General features: G+C 33.0%; 1 protein-coding gene and 1 long non-coding RNA gene across 6 annotated transcripts in view; one reads left to right on the top strand and one right to left on the bottom strand.

Moving 5' to 3' along the window:
• Positions 1-5,132, bottom strand: part of LOC127719605 (uncharacterized) — an 85,287-nt gene extending 80,155 nt beyond the window's left edge. Inside the window, exon 1 of the long non-coding RNA XR_007990426.1 lies at positions 4,940-5,132. This is a non-coding gene — a long non-coding RNA (uncharacterized LOC127719605). The remainder of the gene's footprint in view (positions 1-4,939) is intronic.
• LOC127719590 (nucleolar complex protein 2 homolog) overlaps positions 1-14,052 on the top strand; it is a 227,607-nt gene that overhangs the window by 90,714 nt on the left and 122,841 nt on the right. The gene's annotated exons all lie outside the window — the stretch shown is intronic.

Genomic DNA, 14,052 nt, shown 5'->3' with positions numbered 1-14,052 from the left:
TGTCAGCACCAAGCGTACCAGATGATACATATATATCATCATGGTATATACACCAATATACTTTTATGTATAATAATACACTTGTATGTACATCATTTCAAATTCTGATGCATTCGGATAAAAGATGGGCGTTTATGAAAAAAAGTCTACTGTTGAGCTATCCCCGTGATTAATATGCACATACATACATGCAATGGATAACTGCTTAAAGAGATGTATGACATTATAGTTAGTGAAGTTGATATGTACTGTGGAACAATGGAATTTATTAGCGAAGTCATTATGTACTGAGCTGCAATGGTATTTATGAGATGGCCTTGGATGATAATCTTCAGAACTCATCATTTCAACAGAGGCAACCCAGAAAATATATATATGTGTGTGTGATCAGCAAGACCATATAATCAGGAGTGGATTTATGAATATCACATTAAACACTCGTGTACTTAATTTCTACGTGTATTGTTTTCCATTCTCTTTAAGTTGTTTTGAAATGAGAACCAATAAATGGACGATTATTTGGAAATCTAAAAGTCAATGGATAAAAAAAAGGTTTTTGGCTAATTACAAGCAAGGAAATTTATACACTTTTACAATTTATGGCTTAAAACATTATCAAACAAGGCCGCCATGGGTAATGAGGGTTGCTGTCGTCTTAAGTAATAAGGGTTCCTGTCTTACATAAAGAATTCTGGGATAGTATTTGCACATAGTTGGTTAAAAGAATACCATAGTACACTACAGATTATAACAAAATTGTCGATGTTAATTATTGATGTTTTGTATTTTTAAGACTAAAATGCTAACTGTGTATTTTTAAGACTACAATGCTAACTGTGTATTTGAGGGACTTTTTCTCATGAAGGATGCATCTCTATATAGGCAATACCAAGGTCTTCATATTACTTATTAAATTAATTGGTTTTAAAGCTTCTCATGGGAAAAGGCGTTTCTGCTTATTTTGGGACGACGTTTGAAATATATGAGACATGGATGTTAACAACGTAAATGTGGCCTATTACAATGTATGGCTGTTTAAATGTAACATGACCACCCTGTGACGTAAATGATCATATCAATATATTCCTGTAGGTGTAATAGGGTATGTAAACATATTCTTGATGATATTTGTAAACAATGTTGAATTTATGGATGCAATCAATTTGCACCGTTTACCTATACCTTTCGAGAACATACGGAAATCAGTAATCAATGCATGCCAATGCAGTTTTGACATGATAACAGGACTTGGTTAAATGGTAGTCCAGATAGATGTTGGTCAATTTTGGGAACTTTTAGTTTTATATTTAGTATACTTATACTTTTGTGGTCATTTTTTTATGTAATGTGTCGTTTTCTGCTAATGTACAGTTTTTTTAGTGAAGTCGTTTTAATAGTTATGTTGTGTTCTGATGGTACAGTTTCCCTTGGTTAAGTAGTTTTTAACATTTCGACTGTTCTCTGTTGTATTCAGTGTTTTTATATTTAAAATCGTTTTTAACGGCTATATATATTTTGCTTCTTCGGTGTTTAGTCTCTCTTACTGAATTCGTTTTCTTTTGCGATGTTAGTGTATCCGAGTAGTCTTTCTCGTTACAGCTGAGCCGTAATTTGGAAGATACTAGTATGTGTTTTATTTGCCGCTGAGCCGCAGTTTGGAAGACATGTGTTTTATTTTCCGCTGAGTCGCACTATGGTAGACATGTGTTTTATTTGCCGCTGAGCCGCAGTTTGGAAGACATGTGTTTTATTTTCCGCTCGGTCGCACTATAGTAGACATGTGTTTTATTTGCAGTTGAGTCGTACTTCTGTGGTACAGGTGGTTTTTGTTTTGCCACTGTGCATTCTCTGTCCTTTTGACGGAATCACCATAGACATACAAAAAAGAGAGAGACGATAGTGGCTCCATATTCATTGATCAGTTCGTACAATCATAGAGACAAATAACATGGAGCATAAAACATATATATATACAGACTAAAACATGATCACATATTTGTTATGCAGTGACACATTAAATATTTATCATAATATCATCCGTCGGTTTAAAGAGATTTACAAATATTTTATTGATAACTTTAAATGTCCTGTAAACAGAGACCAATTTCCATGCATTGAATTGACTATCTCACATAATAAATTATTCAACGTGTCTGTTCTAGTATTCCCACTGCATGTGGAACTTGAATGAAACTCTGTATAGCTGATACGTTCGTTAACTGGAGCGTGTATTAAAAAAGAAACAAAAGACCACAAAACACAATAAAAAACAAAGTACATAAAAAAAGGAGATTTCTCTAATGGTGATTAAAGACGGTGCAAATGTTCGAATGTTCTTTCTTTCTATAAAAAAAAATAACAACTTATATAGATATTTCTTCTATAAAGCAAGAGCAAATGATAAAAAAATAATCTCTCTTATTCTTCGCTATGGTTCATATATATAAATTGTCCCCTCAATCGACATTTCTTGGGGTCTGTAACAGAACACGAGTAAAATAGATGCAATTCATAAAACAAACAATCACGTTAAACGCTATCAGCAAAAATATATGATTATTAAAAAACAGTATTCGTTTTAAAAAAGAAGATTTGATGAAAACTACAAAAAGCTTTCAACACAATAAACATCTTTATATAAAAAAGACAGATGTCAATATAGGTCAACATATGTAGTGATATATTACTGAACTAATGCTAAATCTGCTTCAAACAGACAGTCTTTTTTAAAGATAAGTCCAAGACATTTCTTAAGTCTAATTATTTGTGGAATTCAAAATAAATAATTATAACTTCTTAGTTAGAGATTATTGTTCATGTTTAGCATATTTTATAACACAATTTAATTTTAAGTAATAAATAAACATTATTATTAACCTTAGTTATAAGTATTTGTGGGGGTATTTGTATTTATATTTAACCTTTTCACTTTCTATGGATAGATGGTATGCTCGGATGAACTGTTTCAATTTAAAAATTTAAAAATAGGTTATTGTGATGTAATACGTATAATCCGAAGAACACGGCGTGTTTGTTCCTGTGATACAGTCTAAAACTATATTTCCTTCCCATTGACATCATCAAGTCACGTTCTATTATCACGAAATACGCATTTTACCTACTTATAAATATAAGACTTTGCTTTCGGACGTTCTGAATTTTCCATTAGTTATCAAAACCAAAGAAAAAAACACGTTTAGAATAATACATTTGTGGTTTTTATGCGGTTTCAAAAACTCTCTAGATCTCTATTATTTATTTCAGAAAACGATTGAAATAGGTACCAGCTCTTCGTTTTTAATGCGTATTAAATACTATAGTACTACATAGTATGACTAGTGATCTTACATTAAACGTCTTTTCACATTACATGTACTATATATGACTGATGTGGTGTTATTGGTAGGATACTCAAGCCAGCCGACCTATACTTTTGTATACCCCCTGTTTATATATCCAGGTTTGTCTCGTCCTTTGAGTTCGCACGGTTTGTTTTATCTTGTTTATATTGACAGGAATCGTCAGATATAGTAAACAATTTGTTTAATGTTCACACCGTCTTCATAATGGAATATAGATAAATTATTTGAATAAAAGATTTTGAGCATTCCATATATTGACATAGGTTAAATGGTTATTTTATATCGTCATAGATTAAACACATTAAAAAATTTTCCATTGAAGTTTTTCTGTCCACACTTATCATCAATAAGTGTAATATGGTAGAAAAATGTTTCGAACGAAAAGCAGAAATGTCCCTAGAGAATGTCATTCATCGGAACATCCCTTGCAATTTTTGTCGAGCCTGCGACTTTTGTCGCAGAAAGCTCGACATAGGGATAGCGATCCGGCGGCGGCGGCGGCGGCGGCTACGGCGGCGGCGGCGGCGGCGTTAGCTAACTTCTTAAAAGCTTTATATTTTAGAAGATGGAAGACCTGGATGCTTCATACTTTGTATATGGATGCCTCATGTTACGAAGTTTCCGTCAGTCACATGTCCAATGTCCTTGACCTCATTTTCATGGTTCAGTGACTACTTGAAAAAAAAGTTCAGATTTTTTGTAATGTTAAATTCTCTCTTATTATAAGTAATAGGATAACTATATTTGGTATGTGCGTACCTTGCAAGGTCCTCATGCCCGTCAGACAGTTTTCACTTGACCTCGACCTCATTTCATGGATCAGTGAACAAGGTTAAGTTTTCGTGGTCAAGTCCATATCTCAGATACTATAAGCAATAGGTCTAGTATATTCGGTGTATGGAAGGACTGTAAGGTGTACATGTCCAACTGGCAGGTGTCATCTGACCTTGACCTCATTTTCATGGTTCAGTGGTTATAGTTAAGTTTTTGTGTTTTGGTCTGTTTTTCTTATACTGTATGCAATAGGTCTACTATATTTGGTGTATGGAATGATTGTAAGGTGTACATGTCTAGCTGGCAGGTGTCATCTGACCTTGACCTCATTTTCATGGTTCAGTGGTCAAAGTTAAGTTTTTGAGTTTTGGTCTTTTTTTCTAATACTGCATGCAATAGGTCAGCTATATTTGGTGTATGGAATGATTGTAAGGTGTACATGTCTAGCTGGCAGGTGTCATCTTACCTTGACCTCATTTTCATGGTTCAGTGGTCAAAGTTAAGTTTTTGAGTTTTGGTCTTTTTTTCTAATACTATATGCAATAGTTCAACTATATTTGGTGTATGGAAATATTTTATGATCTATATGTCAGTCACGCAGGTTTTATTTGACCTTGACCTCATTTTCAAGGTTCATTGCTCAGTGTTAAGTTTTTGTGTTTTCGTCTGTTTTTCTTAAACTATAAGCAATAGGTCAACTATATTTGTTGTATGGAAGAATTGTTAGCTGTACATGCCTGCCTAGCATGGTTCATCTGACCTTGACCTCATTTTCATGGTTCATTGGTCAATGTTTAGTTTACTTGGTTAATGTTAAGTTTATGTGACAGTTGTAATAAAGCTTTATATTTAGGACTATCAACATAATATCAATGATTAGTAAAGAAGGCGAGACATTTCAGCGTGTGCACTCTTGTTATCAGTTTGTTTAGCTAGTCTTTATCCCTCTCGCTTTAACTGCTTTACCTTATAATCACCGAACCTCGAGCGCCAGTTTTTTGTCGAGCCTGCGACTTTTGTCGCAGAAAGCTCGACATAGGGATATGAAGCGGCGTTAACTAACTTCTTAAAAGCTTTATATTTTAGAAGGTGGAAGATCTGGATGCTTCATACTTTGTATATGGATGCCTCATGTTACGAAGTTTCCGTCAGTCACATGTCTAATGTCCTTGACCTCATTTTCATGGTTCAGTGACTACTTGAAAAAAAGTTAAGATTTTTTGTAATGTTAAATTCTCTCTTATTATAAGTAATAGGATAACTATATTTGGTATGTGCGTACCTTGCAAGGTCCTCATGCCCGTCAGACAGTTTTCACTTGACCTCGACCTCATTTCATGGATCAGTGAACAAGGTTAAGTTTTGGTGGTCAAGTCCATATCTCAGATACTATAAGCAATAGGTCTAGTATATTTGGTGTATGGAAGGACTGTAAGGTGTACATGTCCAACTGGCAGGTGTCATCTGACCTTGACCTCATTTTCATGGTTCAGTGGTCAAAGTTAAGTTTTTAAGTTTTGGTCTGTTTTTCTAATACTATATGCAATAGTTCAACTATATTTGGTGTATGGAAATATTTTATGATCTATATGTCAGTCACGCAGGTTTTATTTGACCTTGACCTCATTTTCAAGGTTCATTTCTCAGTGTTAAGTTTTTGTGTTTTGGTCTGTTTTTCTCAAACTATAAGCAATGATCAACTATATTTGTTGTATGAAAGAATTGTTAGCTGTACATGCCTGCCTAGCATGGTTCATCTGACCTTGACCTCATTTTCATGGTTCATTGGTCAATGTTTATGTTTACTTGGTTAATGTTAAGTTTATGTGACAGTTGTTATAAAGCTTTATATTTGAGACTATCAACATAATATCAATGATTAGTAAAGAAGGCGAGACATTTCAGCGTGTGCACTCTTGTCTTTACCCTGTTTTTGTTTATTTTGGGTACTGTTTAAATGCAATGTTACAAAATCTACTTGTAAAGAAGATGTGGTATGATTGTCAATGAGACAGTTCTCAACCAGAAACCAAATAACGTACAAGTTTACATGGTTTTTTTTAACCTTGCCTTGAAAGTTATATCTTAAACCGAAACGAATTCATTCATATCTGAAAGACAATGTATATATATATATATGAAATTACACCAAATATAATTTTAGCTAAGATAGTCCTTCCTTTAACATGTTTGGATAAATACTCATAATTTGTCAAAATCTCTCAAAATTTTATGTTCGAGCTATCTGTAGGTAATAATGTGTTAAGACATGCTGTTATCTTAAAATAGACCTCCAAGTACACATATGAAGCTGTATACTATTGTGAATTCTGCTGGTGGTAAATTTTTTCAGTGTAAATTTGGCCCTATTTTTCTTTTCGTTCTTCTCCAAATATGCATGGATATTAAAGTAAAAACTTTATGTATAGATTCCGGATTCCGGATTGTTAAGGAATTGTTTTTTGTTTTTTTTGTTTTTTGGTTTTTGTTTTTTGCATTTTTAAAAAACGCGTTAAATTGCATCTGAATATCAAAAAAAATGTATATACATAAAAATATATATATACATCTTTTATACTACCAGAGATACAGTTAATTAAATATTTATGAAATAGGTGAAAATGTAAAGAATGTACGTAAATAGCGGCGAAATTTTTTTTTCACTTAAAAATTCGTAAGTTTCGCCCGATTACGTGTTCTTTGTATCTTAAAGTAAACAAATTTACACAAGTATAGAAAAGCAAATATGATTTTCTTATTGAGTATGGAGTAAGCTTCATGAGGCTCAGGAAAAAAGTTTGACCTTAGTGATCTGATTCTCTCTGTAATGTACACAATTTGACAGATAAAATCTACAAGAACAAGAAATACATACTCAGTTCGTACTCAGAGTCTCAACGTACTGTTTATTATATATATATATATATATATATATATATATATATATATATATATATATATATATATAATTAACGAGTTTCTGTGATTATCGTTCCTTAATTTACTGTTTCAACGTGCTGTCCCGGTACAGTAACTCACATGAACTAACACACGAGACACGTGTACATTTATACAAAATTATTTAATAGTCCCTTTATTAACGTATTTCATTTGACAAATGTTTTATTTTGTTCTATTTGGACAATTAATTTCTCCTCCAGTTACGTCAATGGAATACGTTCCCGCTTTGAAATGACAAAAAAACTATTAATTATTAATAATCAATATCGAAAAGCTGTTTTCTGTATAGGAAATATGTGTTAATAGCTTTACGCAATATGAGGTTTTATTTTTCTCGGATGATAGACGATGAGATATGTTAAAGTTTGAATGGAGAATTGATTCTCATGACTTATGAAGTGCGTCATTTCAATTATTTATACGTATAGCTTGAGAAAAACTATCATGTCTCGTCCTGTGGGGTTATATATAAAGTTAGAATTCAGTTCAGTATATGGAATTTCAAAAACAAGGGTAGTAGCCATTATGTTTGTCAACAAAATTAAAAAAAAAATTAAAATCAAATCAAAATTTTTACACCTCGCTTACGCTCGATATAAAGATTTAAACACATTATGCCTATCCATGTTTAAATTAGCATACATCGTGACATGAAAGAATTATTTCTTGAATAATATATGGAACTTAAGAACAACAGAGGTATCAGTTGGTTACGTTTCTTAAATAATATATGGAACGTAAGTACAACGGAGGTCACAACCTCATGTAATCGATCAATATCGATGAGAATTTGTATTGGTCATATGATGATTACTCTGTCTTTGAGTAATCAGTGTCTGTTTACAAACATCATCATTGGCTAATCGTCCTTATATATAACTTGTTTTTAATTAGACACATCTTAAGCCATGACTCATATACAATTACTGCATTTATCGATCGTTTGGCTGTTTACGATCAAAATGCTATTGACAACAGTCTGATGTGATGGAATCTCGGTTCCTTAACATGCTTAATGAGGTTACAAATCTTTATTGAAAATGGCGGGAAAACTGCCGCTGGTTAAGTTTTCAAAACTGTTGTTGAACTCATTAGGAAAAATAATGGTGTGGAGCTAATTTTCATACTTAGCGATTAAAAGAGAATAGAAAAAAAATAGTTTTTTGGCAAATTACATCTTATTGAACTAAAGATGATTAATTCCTTAATGAGGTTACAGATCTTTATAGAAAATGACGCAAAAAAAGCCGGTGGTTAAGTTACAAATCTGTTGTTGTTAAACTCATTTTGAAAAGTATCTGTTTAGAGCTAATAGTCGTAACAACAGGTTGAAAGAGAATTGCATGATAACTCTAAACTAAAGGTACTCGAAGTATATTTGAATTTACAAATATACAAGCAGAAGTTTGAAATTATTTTGACTTGGTTTCTATCTCATTGACTTTGTAACACACCTCGTTTGATTCATGTTGAGAAGATAAGAATCCAGCTGGGTCGGATTTTTTTTAACGAATTTTCATTTTTATTTATTTTGTTCTGAGAGGTCAAACAGTAGAAAATAAGTGACGTTTTTTGATACATTAGGATTCGAAGATGTTGCAGAAAATATTTGCCACTGGACGTTGATCACAAAATAATCAATGAAAAATTCAACCAATTCCGTTTGAACATTTCCAGTTGATGTATTTTACAAAGTAACAGAAGGTACAACTGTGACTTACTGGGCTATAGTAGGAAATATATATATTAGCATGAGTTCGAATCCCCGCGAGGGAAGAACAAAAATTTGCTTCCGCAAATTTGCAGATATAACATTGTTGTGCTGATATTTAAAGTAATTATGTATATATATATATATATATATATCGACCACATTTGTATATCTTATAAGTTTGCAAGACATAGTAGCACACACGGTCGTTTTATTTCTGTACCTAAACACAACCTATACTTTTCTACATATACCTGACCTCATTGTTAACCTCTAGATCGATTGATTGTGGGGGAGTTTGTGTATTGATACACGATTAAGATGTTCTTAATTAATGTTCTCGTTAGTCTAACGACGCCATGTCAAAATAAACAGAAACATATTGATCCTATATATATTATTACACAATAATGATAATAAAAACAACCAAACCTTTCAGTGACGGATCAATGGGAAACAATGGCGGTATTTATCCCCCTGTCAGTAAAAAATGAAAACATATTTATAAATTTCATGCGTCCGAAGCACTTTTCTGGATTTACCTTCATCAGGAACGCTCAAAGTCAAATAATTGAAAGCCAAGAATGTCGTGCATGTATAAGAACCGAAACAGTTGAGATATATCACCAAATAAGGACCTGAAAAATAATAGCCAAATCCATCTAAGGTAAACTTTGCCTGAGGGAGTTGAAACCTCAGCTGAGACGGCATTATTGCGAAAGTGGCAGTAATTGCTAAAGCGTCAATCAATACCAAATGAAAACTGCTTATTAAAACATGCCTTAAAACTGTGTAATTTTCGTTTTTGTATATGCTATCATTTAATGCACAGATTTACCAAAACATGTAAAAATTGCAATATTCATTGAAAATTGTCTTACAACAATGTATAGCATAGCATACCATTTTCATGTAATGTTTATGTATGATTTTGCTGGAAACATTTTCTATTATATATTATTTAGACTTTCTAATATAAGTATAATTTTTACCATATTGTTTGTTGTTTAAAATGATGCCTGATGCAAATTGTACTGTCACGGCTTCTTGTGAGCCCTTGGAATGGAAAAATAAAAAAAAATCTTTAAGCGATCCACAGTTGTAGCGCGATTAGCATCTAGTAAAGATTTCCACTCAAACCGGTGCTAGGTGTTGTATTGGATTTGTAGTGAAGTGAAAGTGTTTGTCCCATGCTAACGGTCTCACTGACTTTCAGATGAATATGTTCCTTTGATTTTACTTTTCATGTCTGTGTGAAGTTATTTTGTGTCAAATTGATACACAATATCTTTTCTTTTCTCTTTCAATAAAACGTTCGTTAAGATATGACTTTATATATAATAACTGAAATTATGGATGTTCCGAGGGGCTGCATCACAGTACCACCGATGCTTTGATATGTAGAAGGAATGTCTTAAGACCTCGTTTTGTATTCAGTCTTACAGTTGTATAATTCTTTCAGTCCTCAGATAATTATTAATGGATGTTTCTCGCCTTTTTGTTATTGAAAAAAAAAATCTATTGGGATTATAAATAATTGAAAAAGCTTGAAATTGCTGCACGATTTCATTAACGGATTTAATGCAAAAAAAATATCATATTTCGGTCGTCGTCCTGTGTGTATTCTCATGAGAACAATTGTCCTTGAATTAACTACTATAATTATATTCAGGCAGCATCGATTGTATATTAAAACCAACTATATTAAAAAAAAAATTTAAGGCATTAAAACCAACAATACTATAATTTTTTTTCAGGCAGAATCGTATGTATATTAAAAAAAATAATTTGCATCGTTACAATCTTCCAGTCTTACATCATTACAGAATCGAAGAATAATGATTTAATAACATGGAGAAATTTATTTTATTATACAAACGCACCCGGAGATCTTTCCTCTGATCGTAACGACCTGTGTTACGTTATGATTCAGATAATGCGTTCTGATGAGTAACGTTCTGTCCATTGATTTCTATAAGCAATCTATCCTCGGGTAGGCTTGGTCACAGTGTGTCAATCTTCGTAGTTATAAGGTTAATCTGTATGTACTTATATGAATTAAATTCCCTTTTATCTGAATTTATAAAAGACACTGTTAGGATAGTTCAACCGGTCGTCACGCATTTTTCCCACCTTGTAAAATAGTGGTCGTTCCGGACAAAGTGGCTGAAAGTGCACGAGAGCCACAATGCTGACTGGGTTATTATATCTCTTTATTTATTAGGTAAATGGGGCAAACTTTATTGTAGAAATACGTTTTCAGACAAGATACTATTTTTTTTACATTTTACATTTCCACGTCCAAATATCAATACAAACTTATAGGTCATTAAATTGTCTAGAGGGGTTTTAATGATACCACGCAGTCTTAACGTTAACCGATTAATTTCCCAGACAATGTAGGAAGTATGGTAATAATTTGATAATATTTCTGTTTTTACACCGCCCCATGTCCTGGCGTTAAATATGTACTAACTTGAATTGGATTACATAGTTATAAAGACGATAAAGCTGCAATAGAAAATGTATATAGGTTATGGCTAGGGTGTTGTCTATAGGTCAATTTGAAAATCTTGAACAAGGGACTACTCATATGAGCTCGAATTATAACTTGAAAGATCTTCTTTCATATCAGCTTGCATTATTTTTTAAAAAAGACTTCTCTGGTGTGACTTGCTTTTATTTATTCGATTATTACTGCTTGTTAACCGTCCAGTGGCAAATATCTCATTATATTAGATAAATATATACAATTTGCCAATATTATCATAAGATAGACTCCCACACTTTTGTAAGTTTTCCAACACTATTAATTCTGTGAATCGATCTGTTTTTTTTTCTATTTGAATTAATAGGCAATTTACATTGTATAATCATTTCTTGATAGTATATTGATAATTATCTCACGAACGATTTGGTAAAGCTATACGATTCTCTAGTTTCCACTGTACCAAGGTTAGAAATTAAAATGAAGAATTCCAGACTCTTTAATGACAATTTACGGAATTCTGTTGGAACGCACTACTAAACACAAATTGTTTGCCAAACATAATAAGGCGAGGATTTTGACATATTGACACATGGCAAGCATAATAATGCGAGGATTTGGGCATATTTACACATGGAAAGCATAATAAGGAGAGGATTTGGACATATTTACACATTTCAAGCATAATAAGACGAGGATTTGGGCATATTTACACATGGCAAGCATAATAAGTCGAGGATTTGGGCATATTTATACATGGCAAGCATATAAGGCGAGGATTTGGACATATTTACACATGGCAAGCATAAGGCGAGTATTTGGACATATTTACACATGGCAAGCATAATAAGGCGAGGATTTGGACATATTTACACATGGCAAGCATAATAAGACGAGGATTTGGACATATTTACACATGGCAAGCATAATAAGGCGAGGATTTGGACATATTTACACATGGCAAGCATAATAAGGCGAGGATTTGGGCATATTTACACATGGAAACAATTTCAGTGTTATACTGTTTTTTTTTAAGGAAGATTTCTCTGTACAATATGCAAGTTATACTGACCAAAAGTGGTTGTGTTCCTACTTGTTCTATTTATATCCTGATTTTACATTGGTAGTCCTATTTATATCCTGATTTTACATTGGTAGTCGAAATTCCCGCCCTTCATCCTGGTCGATCACATTCGCAGAACCATCCTATTGAATTTATTGTCAATCTGTTTTCGTCCTGAATATGCATAGCATGTTTGCCTAAGAAACAAGATATCAGAAAGGACGAATCTACAAAACCCTCCTTTTCAAGTAACAAGATATCGGAAAGGACGATTCGATACAAAACCCTCCATAAGTAACAAGATTTAGGAAAGGACGATTCTACAAACATTCTTTAGTGACAAGACATCGAAAAGGACGATTCTAAAAACATTCTTAAGTAACAAGATATCGGAAAGGACGATTTAACAAACATTCTTAAGTGACAAGATATCAGAAAGGACGAATCTACAAAACCCTCCTTTTAAAGTAACAAGATATCGGAAAGGGCGATTCTATACAAAACCCTCCATAAGAAACAAGATGTAGGAAAGGACGATTCTACAAACCCTCCTTTTCAAGTAACAAGATGTAGGAAAGGACGATTCTACAAACCCTCCTTAAGTAACAAGATGTAGGAAAGGACGATTCTACAAACATTCTTAAGTGACAAGATATCGGAAAGGACGATTCTACAAACATTCTTAAGTAACAAGATATCGGAAAGGACGATTCTACAAACTTTCTTAAGTGACAAGATATCGGAAAGGACGAATCTACAAAACCCTCCTTTTAAAGTAACAAGATATCGGAAAGGGCGATTCTATACAAAACCCTCCTTAAGTAACAAGATGTAGGAAAGGACGATTCTACAAACCCTCCTTAAGTAACAAGATGTAGGAAAGGACGATTCTGCAAACCCTCCTTAAGTAACAAGATGTAGAAAAGGACGATTCTACAAACCCTCCTTAAGTAACAAGATATCGGAAAGGACGAGTCTACAAAGCATCCTTAAGTAACGAGATATCGGAAAGGACGAGTCTACAAAGCATCCTTAAGTGACAAGATATCGGAAAGGACGATTCTCCAAACATCATTAAGTGACAAGATATCAAAAAGGACGAATCTACAAAACCTTCCTTTTAAAGTAACAAGATATCGGAAAGGGCGATGCTATACAAAACCCTCCATATGTAACAAGATGTAGGAAAGGACGATTCTACAAACATTCTTAAGTGACAAGATATCGGAAAGGACGAATCTACAAAATCCTCCTTTTAAAGAAACACGATATCGGAAAGGGCGATTCTATACAAAACCCTCCATAAGTAACAAGATGTAGGAAAGGACGATTCTATAAACCCTCCTAAAGTAACTAGATGTAGGAAAGGACGATTCTACAAACCCTCCTTAAGTAACAAGATGTAGGAAAGGACGATTCTACAAACCCTCCTAAAGTAACAAGATATCGGAAAGGACGATTCTACTAAGCAAGTTATTTAGCAAGGATCCCTTTGGAACCTCGCCCTGTGTTATTTAAATGTTCCATTCTGATTATAAATAATTGAAAGGTTTGCCTGTTACTGCCTCGCTTATGATTAGGATGAAGCAAATAACAAACAATCATCGTTTATTATTTTATTTTTTCTAATTATTTTTAGGGGACAAAAAGGCCTTTAATATCATTTCTATACTACATGTATATTCTCTATATT

This window comes from Mytilus californianus, unplaced genomic scaffold (genome assembly GCF_021869535.1).
Source record: "Mytilus californianus isolate M0D057914Y unplaced genomic scaffold, xbMytCali1.0.p SCAF_11, whole genome shotgun sequence".
Lineage (NCBI taxonomy): Eukaryota > Metazoa > Mollusca > Bivalvia > Mytilida > Mytilidae > Mytilus > Mytilus californianus.
Note: the sequence above shows the minus strand (reverse complement) of the source record. Positions and strands in the feature narration are given on the sequence as shown.